Source organism: Cetorhinus maximus, chromosome 28 (assembly GCF_964194155.1).
Source record: "Cetorhinus maximus chromosome 28, sCetMax3.hap1.1, whole genome shotgun sequence".
Lineage (NCBI taxonomy): Eukaryota > Metazoa > Chordata > Chondrichthyes > Lamniformes > Cetorhinidae > Cetorhinus > Cetorhinus maximus.
In genome coordinates, this window is record NC_135906.1 from 369,178 (window position 1) to 382,212 (window position 13,035).

The 13,035-nt window shown below is 47.8% G+C and overlaps 1 non-coding gene across 1 annotated transcript; it reads right to left on the bottom strand.

The window, feature by feature from the left end:
- Positions 1 to 12,579: 12,579 nt before the first annotated feature.
- Positions 12,580 to 12,769, bottom strand: LOC144669189 (U2 spliceosomal RNA). Its single transcript, XR_013573625.1, has one exon. It is a non-coding gene; the product is annotated as a U2 spliceosomal RNA (small nuclear RNA).
- Positions 12,770 to 13,035: the final 266 nt, after the last annotated feature.

Genomic DNA, 13,035 nt, shown 5'->3' on the forward strand with positions numbered 1-13,035 from the left:
GTCTGGGGATCAATCGAGTTCCTCCATAATATTCTAAACCCAGCGGTCCCATTTGTTCTGATTTTGCTGCTCAACGTTTTCACTGTCAGACACATTTTAGTGAGCAGCAGAGCCCGCAGGAGACTCCGGGCTGACAGCAGTGGGGAGAGTCCCAGAGACCCAGAGATGGAGAGTCGAAGGAAATCCATCATTTTACTGTTTGTTATCTCGGCAAATTTCATCCTGTTATGGACAACGTTAATGGTTTATTCCGTGTGGTACCGGATGTGGGATTTGGGATATGGTTCTGTTTGGATTGATGAAGTTGTGCTGGAACTGGGCTTCATGCTGCAGCTCCTGAGTTGCTGCACAAACACTTGTATTTATGCCGTGACCCAGACTAAGTTTAGAGAACATCTGAAGGATATGCTGAAATATCCCTTCACCCAAATTGTTCGACTCATTCATTGATCAGAAAAACTGAATCACTGAGAGCTTCAAGCACCTTCTCATTTTATTTCACATTTCCAGCAGGGGCCGTGTCCTGTTCCCCATGGTGATAGGGAATGGGGGTGGGTCCTGTTTCCCACAGTGACAGTGAAGTGAGGGTACAGCCTGCGGCCAATAGTGATGGGAGACTGAGGGTGGGGCCTGTTCCCATGGTGAAAAAGCATTAGGGGAGAGGCCTGTTGCCAAGGTGACAGGGGACTGGGAATTGGGAGATTTCCACATGGTGACAGGACGTAGGGGAGGGTATTGGGTGATCTCTGGCACGGGATCAGCTCACTCAACAGAGGCCCGGGATGGAGCCAGGGCCCATCCTGCTCCGTGTGTGACTCAGTATCACACACAGTGGGATCAGCTCACTCAACGCAGGCCCGGGATGGAGCCAGGGCCCATCCTGCTCCGTGTGTGACTCAGTATCACACACAGGGGGATCAGCTCACTCAACGCAGGCCCGGGATGGAGCCAGGGCCCATCCTGCTCCGTGTGGCTCGCTATCACACCACGAGACTTCAGCTAACACAGCATAATCTGGAGCCTGTCCTGCTCTGGGGGCTCAGTAACAAATCCCATGAGATGAACTTTTAATAAACACTCCGGTGTATTTAACTCCTTGTCCAACACTGTGAGGCAGCTTTCAGTTTTTAGGTTGATTTCACAGGCGATCTCCAGCTCTGAATTCCTCAGCAGAGAGCTTCTGATCTTCGGATAGTCGGAGTCCAGATGGATGTACCCCGGAAGATGCGCCATGGGACATTATCGGAAGTCCCAACGCACTGACTCTGCGGGAACTGCCAGGGAAGTTTGAACATCTGATGGGCAATTCACCTGCTCCCTGGGACCCTCCGCAAAAGTCTCCAACTTCAAACAGTTCCCACGTACTTAACTGAATAGATACCCAGGAAATGTTAGACCAATGAAAACCTAGTCTAACTCCTGGGTAACTGCACAGCTGACCGACCAATCACTCACAAAGTCCCCCCCCACCTGACTGCCTCGTGACCCCCAACTACCCCCTGACCCCTGACTCCCCATTGACCTCCCAACACCCCCAACTCGACCTGACTAGCTGCTCCACCCGACTCCGCCGATGTACGCTATTCCCCCGACTCAACCTGACTAGCCTTTGCCCCAGCTACCCGCTTACCCACCTGCCAAACTACCCACCTCACCCACCTGCCAACCTACCCAGCTTCCACCTTACCGACCTGACACCCTATCCCCTTACCCATTTACCTCACACATCCTACCCCCTTGCCCACCCACCCCCATTACTCACTTACCTTCTCTCCGTTGCTTCCAAAGAAGCTTTGGGACGTTTAAACTCTTTACTTACTGGTCAAAGTCCTGGAACTCCCTTCCTAACAGCGCTGTGCGTGTACCTACACCACATGAACTGCAGTGGTTCAAGAAGGCAGCTCACCACCTCCCTCTCAAGGGCAACTAGGGATGGGCAATAAATGCTGCCCCAGCCAGTGAAGCCCACATCCCGTGAATGAATAAAAGAAAATCCGGCAGCTGGTGTTGTAGAAAGGGGGCGTGGCCTGTCCTCCCCCAATGATCTGACGCTATGAAGAAGCAGTTCCATTTCAGGCTCGCTCCGCATTTCTGGAGAAGCCGGGATGGGAAGACCTGGTCAGGAACGCCGCACTCCGGTGTGCTGGAGGAAAGTAGGAGCGGAGTGGTAATCCGACAGTGATTGACATTCCTCGGAAGATTCCGGCCTCATCTTTCAATTCGATAATTTACAGTCTTCCAGACTCAACACTGAGTTCAACCATTACAGACTGGAATCTCTGTCTCCATTTCTTTTCATGTTTCACTCTTACTCTTGTTCTCACATTCGGAATGCAGCACAACTGCTCGAGGCACATCTTTTGTTTTACTTGTCCCATTTCCACTCCCTTTGACTCCGCACGACTAGCTCTTCTGTCATTTAATCTCTCCCTGTCTTACACCCAATCACAGAGCTTCCCTATTGTCCTTTTTCTCACCCTCCTGTTGCTTAAAGTCGATGACATTTCAAACTTGTCCAGTTCTGATGCCTGAAACGTTAACTCGATTTCTCTCTGTACAGATGCTGTCAGACCTGATGAGTATATCCAAGGATTTCTGAATGTATTCAGAGGAATTCTCTGTTACTCCAGCCCGGGATCACGGATGCAATGGATGTTATTGAAAACAAGTTCCCTGGGCCATTTTGTTAGAGCTTGGTTGCTTCTAAAATTGTATTTTTACTCTTCTGACATTGTCTCAAATTAACCATTAAACTTCTGACATGGATCCATGCATCCATTTAGCATGGGTGGATGATTGGACAATGGAGAAGTAGCAGAGAGTAGGGATAAACGGGACATTTTCGCTTTCTCAGCTGCTAACTAGGGGATTTCTGCAAGGATCAGAGCTGGGGCCTCAACTATTTACAATCCCTGTTAATGATTTAGACAAAGAGATCAAGCTGAGAGAAGTAGGGAAAGCGGAGGGGTGAAATCAGAAAGGAAATTAGGACAGTAAAGAGAGGGCATGAAAGAATATTGGCAAGCAAAATCAACACAAAGATGATTGATCAATTTAGAGTAAGAGGATCACGAAGGAAAGAGTGGAGCTCATAAAACACCGAAAAGCTAACCTGTGTATGGAGGCGGAGGATGTGGGTGTGGGTCTGAATGAATACTTTGCGTCTGTCTTAACAAAAGAGAGGGAGAATGCTGACATTGTAGTTCAGGAGGAGGAGTGTGAAGTATTGGATGTGATAAACGTAGGGAGAGAGGAAGTATCAAGGGGATTAGCATCGCCAGAAGTGGATAAATCACCAGGGCTGGATGAAATGTACCCCAGGCTGTGTCCGCTCCAGTCAACAAAGATCTGACTACACTAATCCCATTTTCCAATGCTTGGCACATAGCCCTGGAGGCTATGTCAACGCAAGTGAATATCTAAATACTTCTTAAATGTTACGAGAGTTTCTGACTCAACCACCCTTTCAGGCAGTGAGTTCTAGACTCCCACCACTGTCTGGGTGAAAAAATTGTTCCTCAACACCCCTCTTAGCCTTCTACCTCTTACCTTAAATCTATGCCCCCTGGTTATTGACCCCACTACTAATGGAAAAAATGCCTTCCTATCCACCCTATCTATGCTCCTCATAATCTCATACACCTCTATCAGGTCTCCTCTCAACCTTCATTGCTCCAAGGAAAACAACCCCAGCCTATCCAATCTTTCCTCATGGCTCAGACACAACAGCACAGGCAGCATCCTGGTAAATCTCCTCTGCGCCCTCTCCAGCGCAATCACACCCTTCCTATAATGTGGTGACCAGAACCGCACACAGTACTCCACTTGTGGCCTAACCAGCGTTTTATACAGTTCCAGCATAACCTCCCTGCTCTTGTATTCTATGCTTCGGCTAATAAAGGCAAGTATCCCACATGCCTTCTTAACCACCTGATCTACCTGCCCTGCTACCTTCAGGGATCTATGGATATGCTGACCAAGGTCCCTCTGATATTCAGTGCTTTTCAGGGTCCTACCATTCATAGTGTATTCCCTTGCCTTGTTAGCCATCCCCAAGTGCATTACCTCACATTTTTCTAGGTTGAATTCCATTCGCCACTGCTCTGCCCACCTGACCAGTCCATTGATATCCTCCTGCAGTTTACGGCTATCCTCCTCGCTATTTACCACTCTACCAATTTTCCTCTTATCTGCAAACTTCTTAATCATACCCCCTACATTTAAATCTAAATCATTTATGTACACCACAAACAGCAAGGGCCCCAGCACCGAGCTCTGCGGAACCCCACTAGAAATAGACTTCCAGTCACAGAAACATCCCTCTACCATCACCCTCTGCTTCCTGCCTCTCAGCCAATTTTGGATCCAACATGCCACTTTGCCATGGACCCCATGGGCTCTTACTTTCATGCCCAGTCTGCCATGAGGGACTTTATCAAAAGCCTTGCTAAAGTAAAATGCATTATCCTCATCAACACTCCTGGTTACCTCCTCAAAAAATTGGGACAAATTTTTCAAACACGACCTTCCCTTAACAAATCCATGCTGACTGTCCCCGATTAATCCTTGTCTCTCCAAGGCCAGATATATTCTGCCCCTCAGAATTCTTTCTAGTAACTTCCCCGCCACTGAGGTTAGACTGACTGGCCTGTAATTTCCTGGTCTATCCCTTCCTCCCTTTCTTAATATTGGAACAATTTTAGCATTCCTCCAGTCCTCTGGCATCACACCTGTGGCCAGAGAGGATTTGAAAATTATTGCCAGGGCCCCTGAAATCTCTTCCCTTGGCTCCCTCAACAGCCTGGGATATATCTCATCCGGGCCTGTGGATTTATCCATTTCTAAGGCCGCTAGACCTGCAAGTGCCCCCTCGCTCTCTATGTTAATTTCCTCTAATATTTCACAGTCCTCCACCCTGATATCTGTATCTGCGTCGTCCTTTTCCATTGTGAAGACCGACGTAAAGGATTCATTGATAACTGCACCCATGTCTTCCGGGTCCACACACAGATTACTTCTATTATCCTGAATTGGCCCTACTCTTTCCCTAGTTATTCTCTTCCTCTATATATATTTAAATAACCCCTTTGAGTTTTCCTTTATTCTATCCACCAATGCTTTCTCATGCACTCTCGTAGCTTTCCTAATTTCCTTTCTAAGTTCCCTCTACACTTTTTACATTCCAGGAAGGACTCAGCTGTATTGAGCCCTCGGTATCTGCCATAAGCTTCTCTTGTTTTCTTCATTCTAACCTTTATGCCCCTTGACATCCAGGTTTCTCCAGGATTGGTTCCCCCCACCCGTTGCCTTTATGGGAACATAATTGCCCTGTGCTTTTGCTATTAGCTCCTTGAAGACCCCCCACTGTTCTGACACAGTTTTAACTGCAAGTAGCTGCTCCCAGTCCACTTGTGCCAAATCGCATCTCATCTTAGTAAAATTAGCCTTTCCCCAGTTTAGAACTTTCATTCCTGGCCCAACCTTATTCTTTTCCATAACTATCCTAAATCTAACTGAGTTATGGTCACTATCTCCAAAATGTTCCCCTACTGATATGCCTTCCACCTGCCCGGGCTCATTTCAGAATATTAGGTCCAGAACTGCCCCCTCCCTTGCTGGGCTTTCTACGCACTGTCTGAGAAAGTTCTCCTGGATGCAACTTCAGAATTTTACTCCCTCCCTACCTTGCACACTGAAACTATCCCAGTTAATATTTGGGTAGTTAAAATCCCCTACCATTACTGCCCTATTATTCTTACACTTCTCTGAAATTTGTCTACATATTTGATCCTCTATCTCTCCCTGACTGTTTGGGGGCCTATAGTACACAGGTCATATCTGACTAATTAGATTGAAGTTTTTGAGGAAGTAACAAGTAGGATTGATGAGGGTGGTGTAGTTGATGTGATACACATTGATTATAACAAGGCTTTCGACAAGGTTCCACATGGCAGACTGCTTAAAAAAATAACAGCCCATAGGATCCAGGGGAACGTAGCGAGCTGGATACAAAATTGGCTCAGTGGCAGGAAACAAAGGATGGATGTTTTTGTGACTGGAAGGCTGTTTCCAGTGGGGTTCTGCCGGGCTCAGTACTGGGCCCCCTGCTTTTTGTGGTCTATATTAATGATTTGGGCATAAAAGTAGAATGATCAAGAAGTTTGCAGACAGCAGAGAAATTGGTTGATAGTGAGGAGAGTTGCTGTGGACTGCAGGAAGATATCAATAGACTGGTCAAGTGGGCAGAAAAGTGGCAAATGGAATTCAACCCAGAGAAGTGTGAGGTGATGCATTTGGGGAGGTCAAACAAGGCAAAGGATTACACAATAAATGGGAGGAAACTGAGAGGTGTAGAGGAAGTGAGGGGTCTTAGAGTGAGTGTCCACAGATCCCAGAAGGTAGCAGGACAGGTTGAGAATTTGGTTAAGAAGGCTGATGGAATCCTTTCATTTCTTAGCCGAGGTGTAGAATATAAGAACAGGGAGGTTATGCTGGAACTATAGAAAACATTAGTTAGGCCACGACTTGAGTACTGTGTGCTGTTCTGGTCACCTTGTTACAGAAAGGATGTAATTGCATTCGAGAGGGAACAGAGGAGATTTAACAGGGTGTTGCCTGGACTGGAAAATTGCAAATATGAGGAAAGATCGGAGAGGCTGGGGTTGTTCTCCTTGGAACAGAGGAGGCTGAGGGGAGATTTGATTGAGATGTACAAATTTGTGAAGGGCCTGGATAGACTGGATGGGAAGGGCCTATTTACTTTAGCAGAGAGCACATTGACGAGGGGATATAGATTTTAAGTGATTGACTGAAAGATTAGAGGGGAGATGTGGAAAACCTTTTCTCACCCAGAGGATTGTGTGGGTCTGGAACTCACTGCCTGAAAGGGGAGTAGAGGCCGGAACCCTCAACTCATTGAAAAGGTGTCTGGATATGCACCTCAACTGCCGGAACCTGCAGGGCTATGGACCAAGTGCTGAAAAGTGGGATTAGGCTGGGGGGGGTTCGTTCTTCAGCCGGGGCAGACACGATGGGCCGAGTGGCCTCTTTCTGTGCTGTAAACATTCTACGATTCTACGGTACATTCAGACGGTTGCTATGCAGCCATTCACACCTCATCTGGACACATCTTTTGTTTCTTTACTTTAACCATTACCACTGCCTCTGGCTTTTGTACCATGAAACCTTTTATCCTTTAATCTCTCCTGCCCTCCACCCTATCACGCACCTTCCCTTTTGTTCATCGACATCATTCCCCCCCCAGACCAACTCCTATTGGTCCAAATAAAATCGGCCTTCCTGGTAATAAACCCATGAGTTCTGTCATTGGTGGAGATTGTGGAGATTGGGGCTGGTTAATTGGTTCAATGTTGCAGCTTCTGGTCTCATTGGTGTCAGGTGAGTGCGGCTTGTGTGTATAAAAGGTGCTGCTCGGTGGCTGAAGGGATGGTGAGTTGTTTGGTATCATGGGGGATTTTGTAGTGAGGGCTTTGTTCCCAGGGCTGGTGTTAGCTGGAGCTGTTTGTGGCTCTGATACTTGGGAACTGTTTCTATGCCAGAGGTTTCTATGGAGCAGAGTCAAAGCCACCCCTGTGCCTCAGACAGTCTCTCCTCCTGGGCCTCCCTTTGGTTCCCATTTCCGTGTGTCTGAGGGTGGAAGTGTGTCTCCACTGCAGACTGTGATGGTGCAGTGTGGAGAGGACAAGCTGCTGCTCAGGGTCCAGCTGGATTTATTTGGAACCTGGCACCTGATCAAAGCTGCTGACCTGACCCTGGGGACAGCAGGTTGTTGGCCAACCAGGATCTACTCTCAGAACCACACTGTCCTCTTTGACTATGGACTCCATGAGTGTGGCAGCAGGTTGCAGGTAATGGGAATCCTCAGCTCTTGCTCTAAGCTTGGGCTGTAGGTTGTTTCCCACTCTTCATTCCAACAATGGGTGAGATGTCAATGATATTGAGGAGATAGCTGTCTCCTGCTTTATAAAACTACAAATTAGCTTTCTATCTTGTATTGTACTTTACTTTAACTGGTCCCTGAGTCTCTCCAACCTATGACATCAGCCCCATTGGTCTTGAACCTTCTCTTTGGATCCTCGAAGCTTTGCCTTTTGTTGTTTTGAGGATTTTCAGCTCTATTCCTCTCATTCAGATCAATCGACCTGGAGGTTTCAGTCCAGTTTAATCGAACCAGGTTTAGAATAAGATGTGATGAAAATTTGCTTTTTCAATAAAATTTGGATAGCTTGAATTTCCAAGCAATCGTGGGATGTGACTCCAGCTTTCAGAACTAAGCTGAAGTGTTAATTTTTTCAAAGGTTACTGATAAATTAGTACTAAACTTTTATATTATGAAAAGTGAAGTTGCAACAAGATATGGGAACAATGGAATTTACCTGTAGAGGGGATGAGGCTGAGTCAGTGGTGAAGACATCCTAAGATCTTTCACAAATGTGAGAAGCCTCCAGCCTCTGCATCAAGTTCCTGTCTAAAGGAACCAAGGATGTGTTAACTCGTATTGAATTCTCCTGTCCAGGTGGTGTTGCTTTGCCTGGGTCTGTACAAATCTGTTTTTTAACTGTTGCCTTAATGAAGGTGTCACTGGGAGCCAGTTTAATCAGAATTTTGGGAGTTCTTATAGTAATTTGTAGACCTAATGGATGTGCTTAATCTTTTCTTTAAATGTTTACATTTTTATCTAAACCTCCTGAATTTGTGGCAGTCTTTGCTGTTCCTGAATTCCGGGCACTGAAATCAAAATAATATACTAATTGCAAAACAGTTGAGTGCCTGATCAAGTTTCCCTCGTGGATTTGATCCACCTGACTAGCATCATCTGCCACATCATAACATTGCCTTCATTCCCCAAAATAAATCCATCTGTCTCCAATGTACTCGGTGACTGAGCATTCACAGCTCTCTGGGCTCGAATCCCAAAGATTCACCACCTGCTGAATGAAGTAATTCCCTGTCACATTAATCTTAAGTGACCCCCTGACCTGAGATGCCTACACCTAATAATCAACCCTCCTCCGGCTGGGGGGAAGCAGCCTCTTCACACTGACCCTGTCAATCCTCCTCAGAATTGTTTTCAGGGGATGGGATGACTTCATTGTTAACCCCTGTGGAGAACATTCTCATTTCAGATCAGTTCTTCATTCCTTAACCTGATTCTTTCAGATGATTGGAGATTTCCTCATCTACACCACCCACCTGAACCACACCCCAGAGTATCATGGATCTGTCATTGTGAGAACGAATGGAGCTGTTGTTCCCATTGAGTCGTTATTTTAGGTGAGAATCTTTACCCTCTTTGTCAATAAGATCTACAGCTGCTGGTGGTCTCTGAAGATGTCCTAAAATGACTCCCCTGCCTTTCCAGGAAGGGCAATGTGAGCAGTGACCCCATCAAGCCCACCTGGATCCCATTCAGCTCCACCAAGTCTGGAGAAGGGAATCTGTCATTCTCTCTGCGCCTAATGAAGGGTATGTGATGGGTGGATGGGGAGTGATTTCCTGTAGTCACTCACTGGGAGTTACAGCCACTGTCTCTAACCCTTGTCCTCTTGTACTTCAGGTGACTGGCTTACAGAGCGCACTTCGACTGTCTACTACCTGGGTGAGCTCATTCACATTGAGGCCTCTGTTTCAATGACCAACCACATGCCCCTGAAGCTCTACATTGACCGCTGTGTAGCTACATTGAGCCCAGACAAGGACTCCACCCCGAGATATAGCTTCATTGACCACAATGGGTAAGGAGCTCTCTGCTTTCTCCAGCTGGTCCCATCTCAATGGCTTCACTTGATTCACTTCCTGTCCCTTTTTAATCTTTCTTCAGTTGCCTCCTGGACAGCAAAGCTGAGGACTCCTTTTCAACCTTTGTGTTGCCAAGAGACGAGCAGGAGCTGGACAAGCTCCAGTTTGACCTGGATGCGTTCCGTTTCCTTGGAGATGACCGTTCCTTGGTAAGAGGAAGCTGATCATTGGGATCTCCATGTTGGGAGGGAGTCACTGAATCATGACTTGTGTTGAATGTGTCCCTCAGATTTTCATCACCTGTCACCTGAAAGTTGCTCCATTGGATCAGAGGGATTCCAGGAACAAAGCTTGTACTTTCCAGAAGGTGCAAAATGTGTAAGTTCCCCCTCTCTCTCCCTCAGAGATGTTGTGTGGGGATGTGATGCACAACCTGGTTGATGGGCTATTTCTCTTATTTATCTGCACCCCATTGGAGGAATCGAGCATTGACATTTGTGCCTGTTGCCATGTGGGTAACTGTGGTGCCACAAGGGAGTTGTGGTTTGGTTCCAGAGGAAGGAGAGATCTTGAACCTGAAGCTGGTGGGACATTGATCCTCTAGATGTTGGACGTCCCCCTTTCCCCTCTCTAACTGGAATGTTTGATGTTGCAGAGAGTGAAGCTGGATTGAAGTGGGAGGGTGAGGCCTCACTTGGACCCCTGCAGGAGCTGAGGTGCGGTATCGCACACTCCTGCTGAAACAACAGGTCAGCTTTGACCTTGACAACGTAGTCCAAGGTCGCAACACATTGCATAATAGATTTAATGCTGCGCACATTTATGGATACAATCTTTACACTCATTTTAAAGCATTTAGTCTCTTACCAAACCTGTTGCCTGAGAGTCCGAGACCTTTGGTCTGCTCCTGCATACCCATAGTGTTCACAAATTGCCTCACTTTGGATAGGCTGAGGAAACTGCCCTGAAGCTCCCCATTGGAGATGTTCTGCTCAGGTGGCATCTGGGGGTTCGTGTAGAGAACGGGATTTGAAATGTCCTCTGTTGGAGAAGCTTCTCCAATCCTTTCCACCTCTGGGGCGTTGCTGCTCCCGGCTTCCCGGAGCTGGGGTGCGCTGGCCTCTTCGGGTTGTAGGCAAAGTTGGGGTGCGCTGGTCTCCTCATTGTCTCCGGTGTTCTGGAGCTCGGGTTTCTCGTCCTCCAACTCCCTAGAGCTTTTCCGCTTCTTCTGTAGGTGCCGCACTTGCCTTTCTTCGTCGGAAGAGCAGCTGCCCTTGTCGTCCGCGTCGGATGGGAGACGCCTCTTGCCACTTGTCTGGGAAGTGGCTTGGTCCCTTCTTAGCCTCTTCTTCCTTTTGTCTCTCTTCACCAGCTGCCACTCTCCCTGCTGATTTTCCGCTGCTTCCTCCTCCTCCATTGATTCGCTCTCCTGAGGAGTGGGAGGTTCAGGGGGTAGTGCTGTTGATCGGCTGTCTGCTGCCTCAATCTTTTCCTCCACCTTGTCTCTCTCTGCGTCCTCCTTTGTCCCGTTGTTCTCACTGGGGGCCATGGTGGTTGGAGCGTTGCAAGTGTCCTTGGTAGTAGTGACACGAAGCATTTCTTCTGCTTCCCCCTCGTTGGCTTTGGCTGCCTGTGCATAAGTGAGACAGCGTTTGGGGCAGGTCCTGTAGAGGTGACCTGCCTCGCCACACAGGTTGCAGTACTTAGTCTGTTTGCAGTCCTTTGTCTGGTGCCCTTCCTGTTTGCAGTTCTTGCAGAGGGCGGCGCTGCAGTTGGCCGCCACATGACCAGACTTGCCGCATGAGTGACAAAGTTTGGGTTGCCCATTGTTGACAAGGTAGCCACGGCTTCCCCCGATAGCAAAGCTGGAAGGAGGATGGAAGATGGTTCCCTTACCATCGGTCTTGAGCGTGACCTTAAACTGGCGTTTGCATGTCCAAATCCCGAAGGCGTCTCCATCCTTGGTGCAGCTCCCAAACTTGTCGACGTACCTGGCGAGGAAGGTGAACACGTCAGCGACAGGGACGTGGGGGATGTAGAGATGCACCGTCACCACACGGTCCCGTTGCAACGGCAGAGCAAAGAGCGGCTCCACCGTCAGGATCTTCATCTCCAGCTGGTCTCTCTTCTCCTCAAACACCTTCAGGAACTTGACGCAGGCAGCAACATTCCTGAAGGTCACGTAGAAATATCCAGCGCTGGGGAAGTCTCGCAGGGAGTAGATCTCCTCCGCTTCAAATCCACACGCCTTCAACAGGATCCACTTGATGAGGAAGGCCCGATCCATGGGTGCTCCCCCTTCACTGTCCTTCACCGTGACCCGAACGGTGTTACGTACCCCCTGGTTTGGGGCTCCTTTGGTTTTAGCCATCGCTTCACTACAACTGATCTTAGCCAAAAGTCCGAGAAGCGATAACCCAGAAACCCATGCGCCCGTCCCGTCTTCCCCAGCCTCCGGCTTCACCGTCCGTTTTGCTGCGTGTGGCCGAACACGGGCTGAAGACGCGACAGCCAGCATTGAGCATCAGGACGTTTCTTGCTTGATGCTGCCTCCCTGAAGCAGCGCCTGCAACAGCTTCAAAACCCAACAGGGGGCATCGTCCAGTCCCGGGCTCCACCCTGACAAGCAGCACAAGTGCACACCAGCAGCATCCCTGCAGTTGCACCAAAATCCAACAGGGGGCATCACTCAGTCTGGCACCAATGAGCCTGTCCTGCCACTCAGCACAAGTTCAGTTCAACCAGATCAATGATGGAAAGCAGGACAATGCTCTGAATGACTTTTTCTTCTTTTCAGTTTCCCTTTCACCCTGTAGAGGGCAAAACTGCACCATTCCTGAAGACGCTGCAATACCGGGTCGATGTGTGGAATGGACGGAGAAAGATCCTGTTCCATCTCCCTGCTCCAAAAATCAATTTAATATTTGGTCCCCGGATAAGGGACGTATCAGATATTAAACTGATAAGAACAGATTTTTTTTTAATGAAAAATATACTTTATTCATAAAATATCTGGAAGAACATTACAAACATTTCAAAATCACCATCACAAAACTACAATCAGATTCAACTTATACACATGGATCACAAAGTGTATCAATACAATCAATGAATATTACAATCATTTCAATATGGTCAATGCAGACAATCAGACAAAGGTATTGGAGTTATCAACATACATCATGTTGCTCTCTGAGGTGCTTCAATACAATTAGTATTCACTGCAGACATTCATTTTCAGCTGTACAGCCCGAGGGGCTCTCAACATTTCCCAGC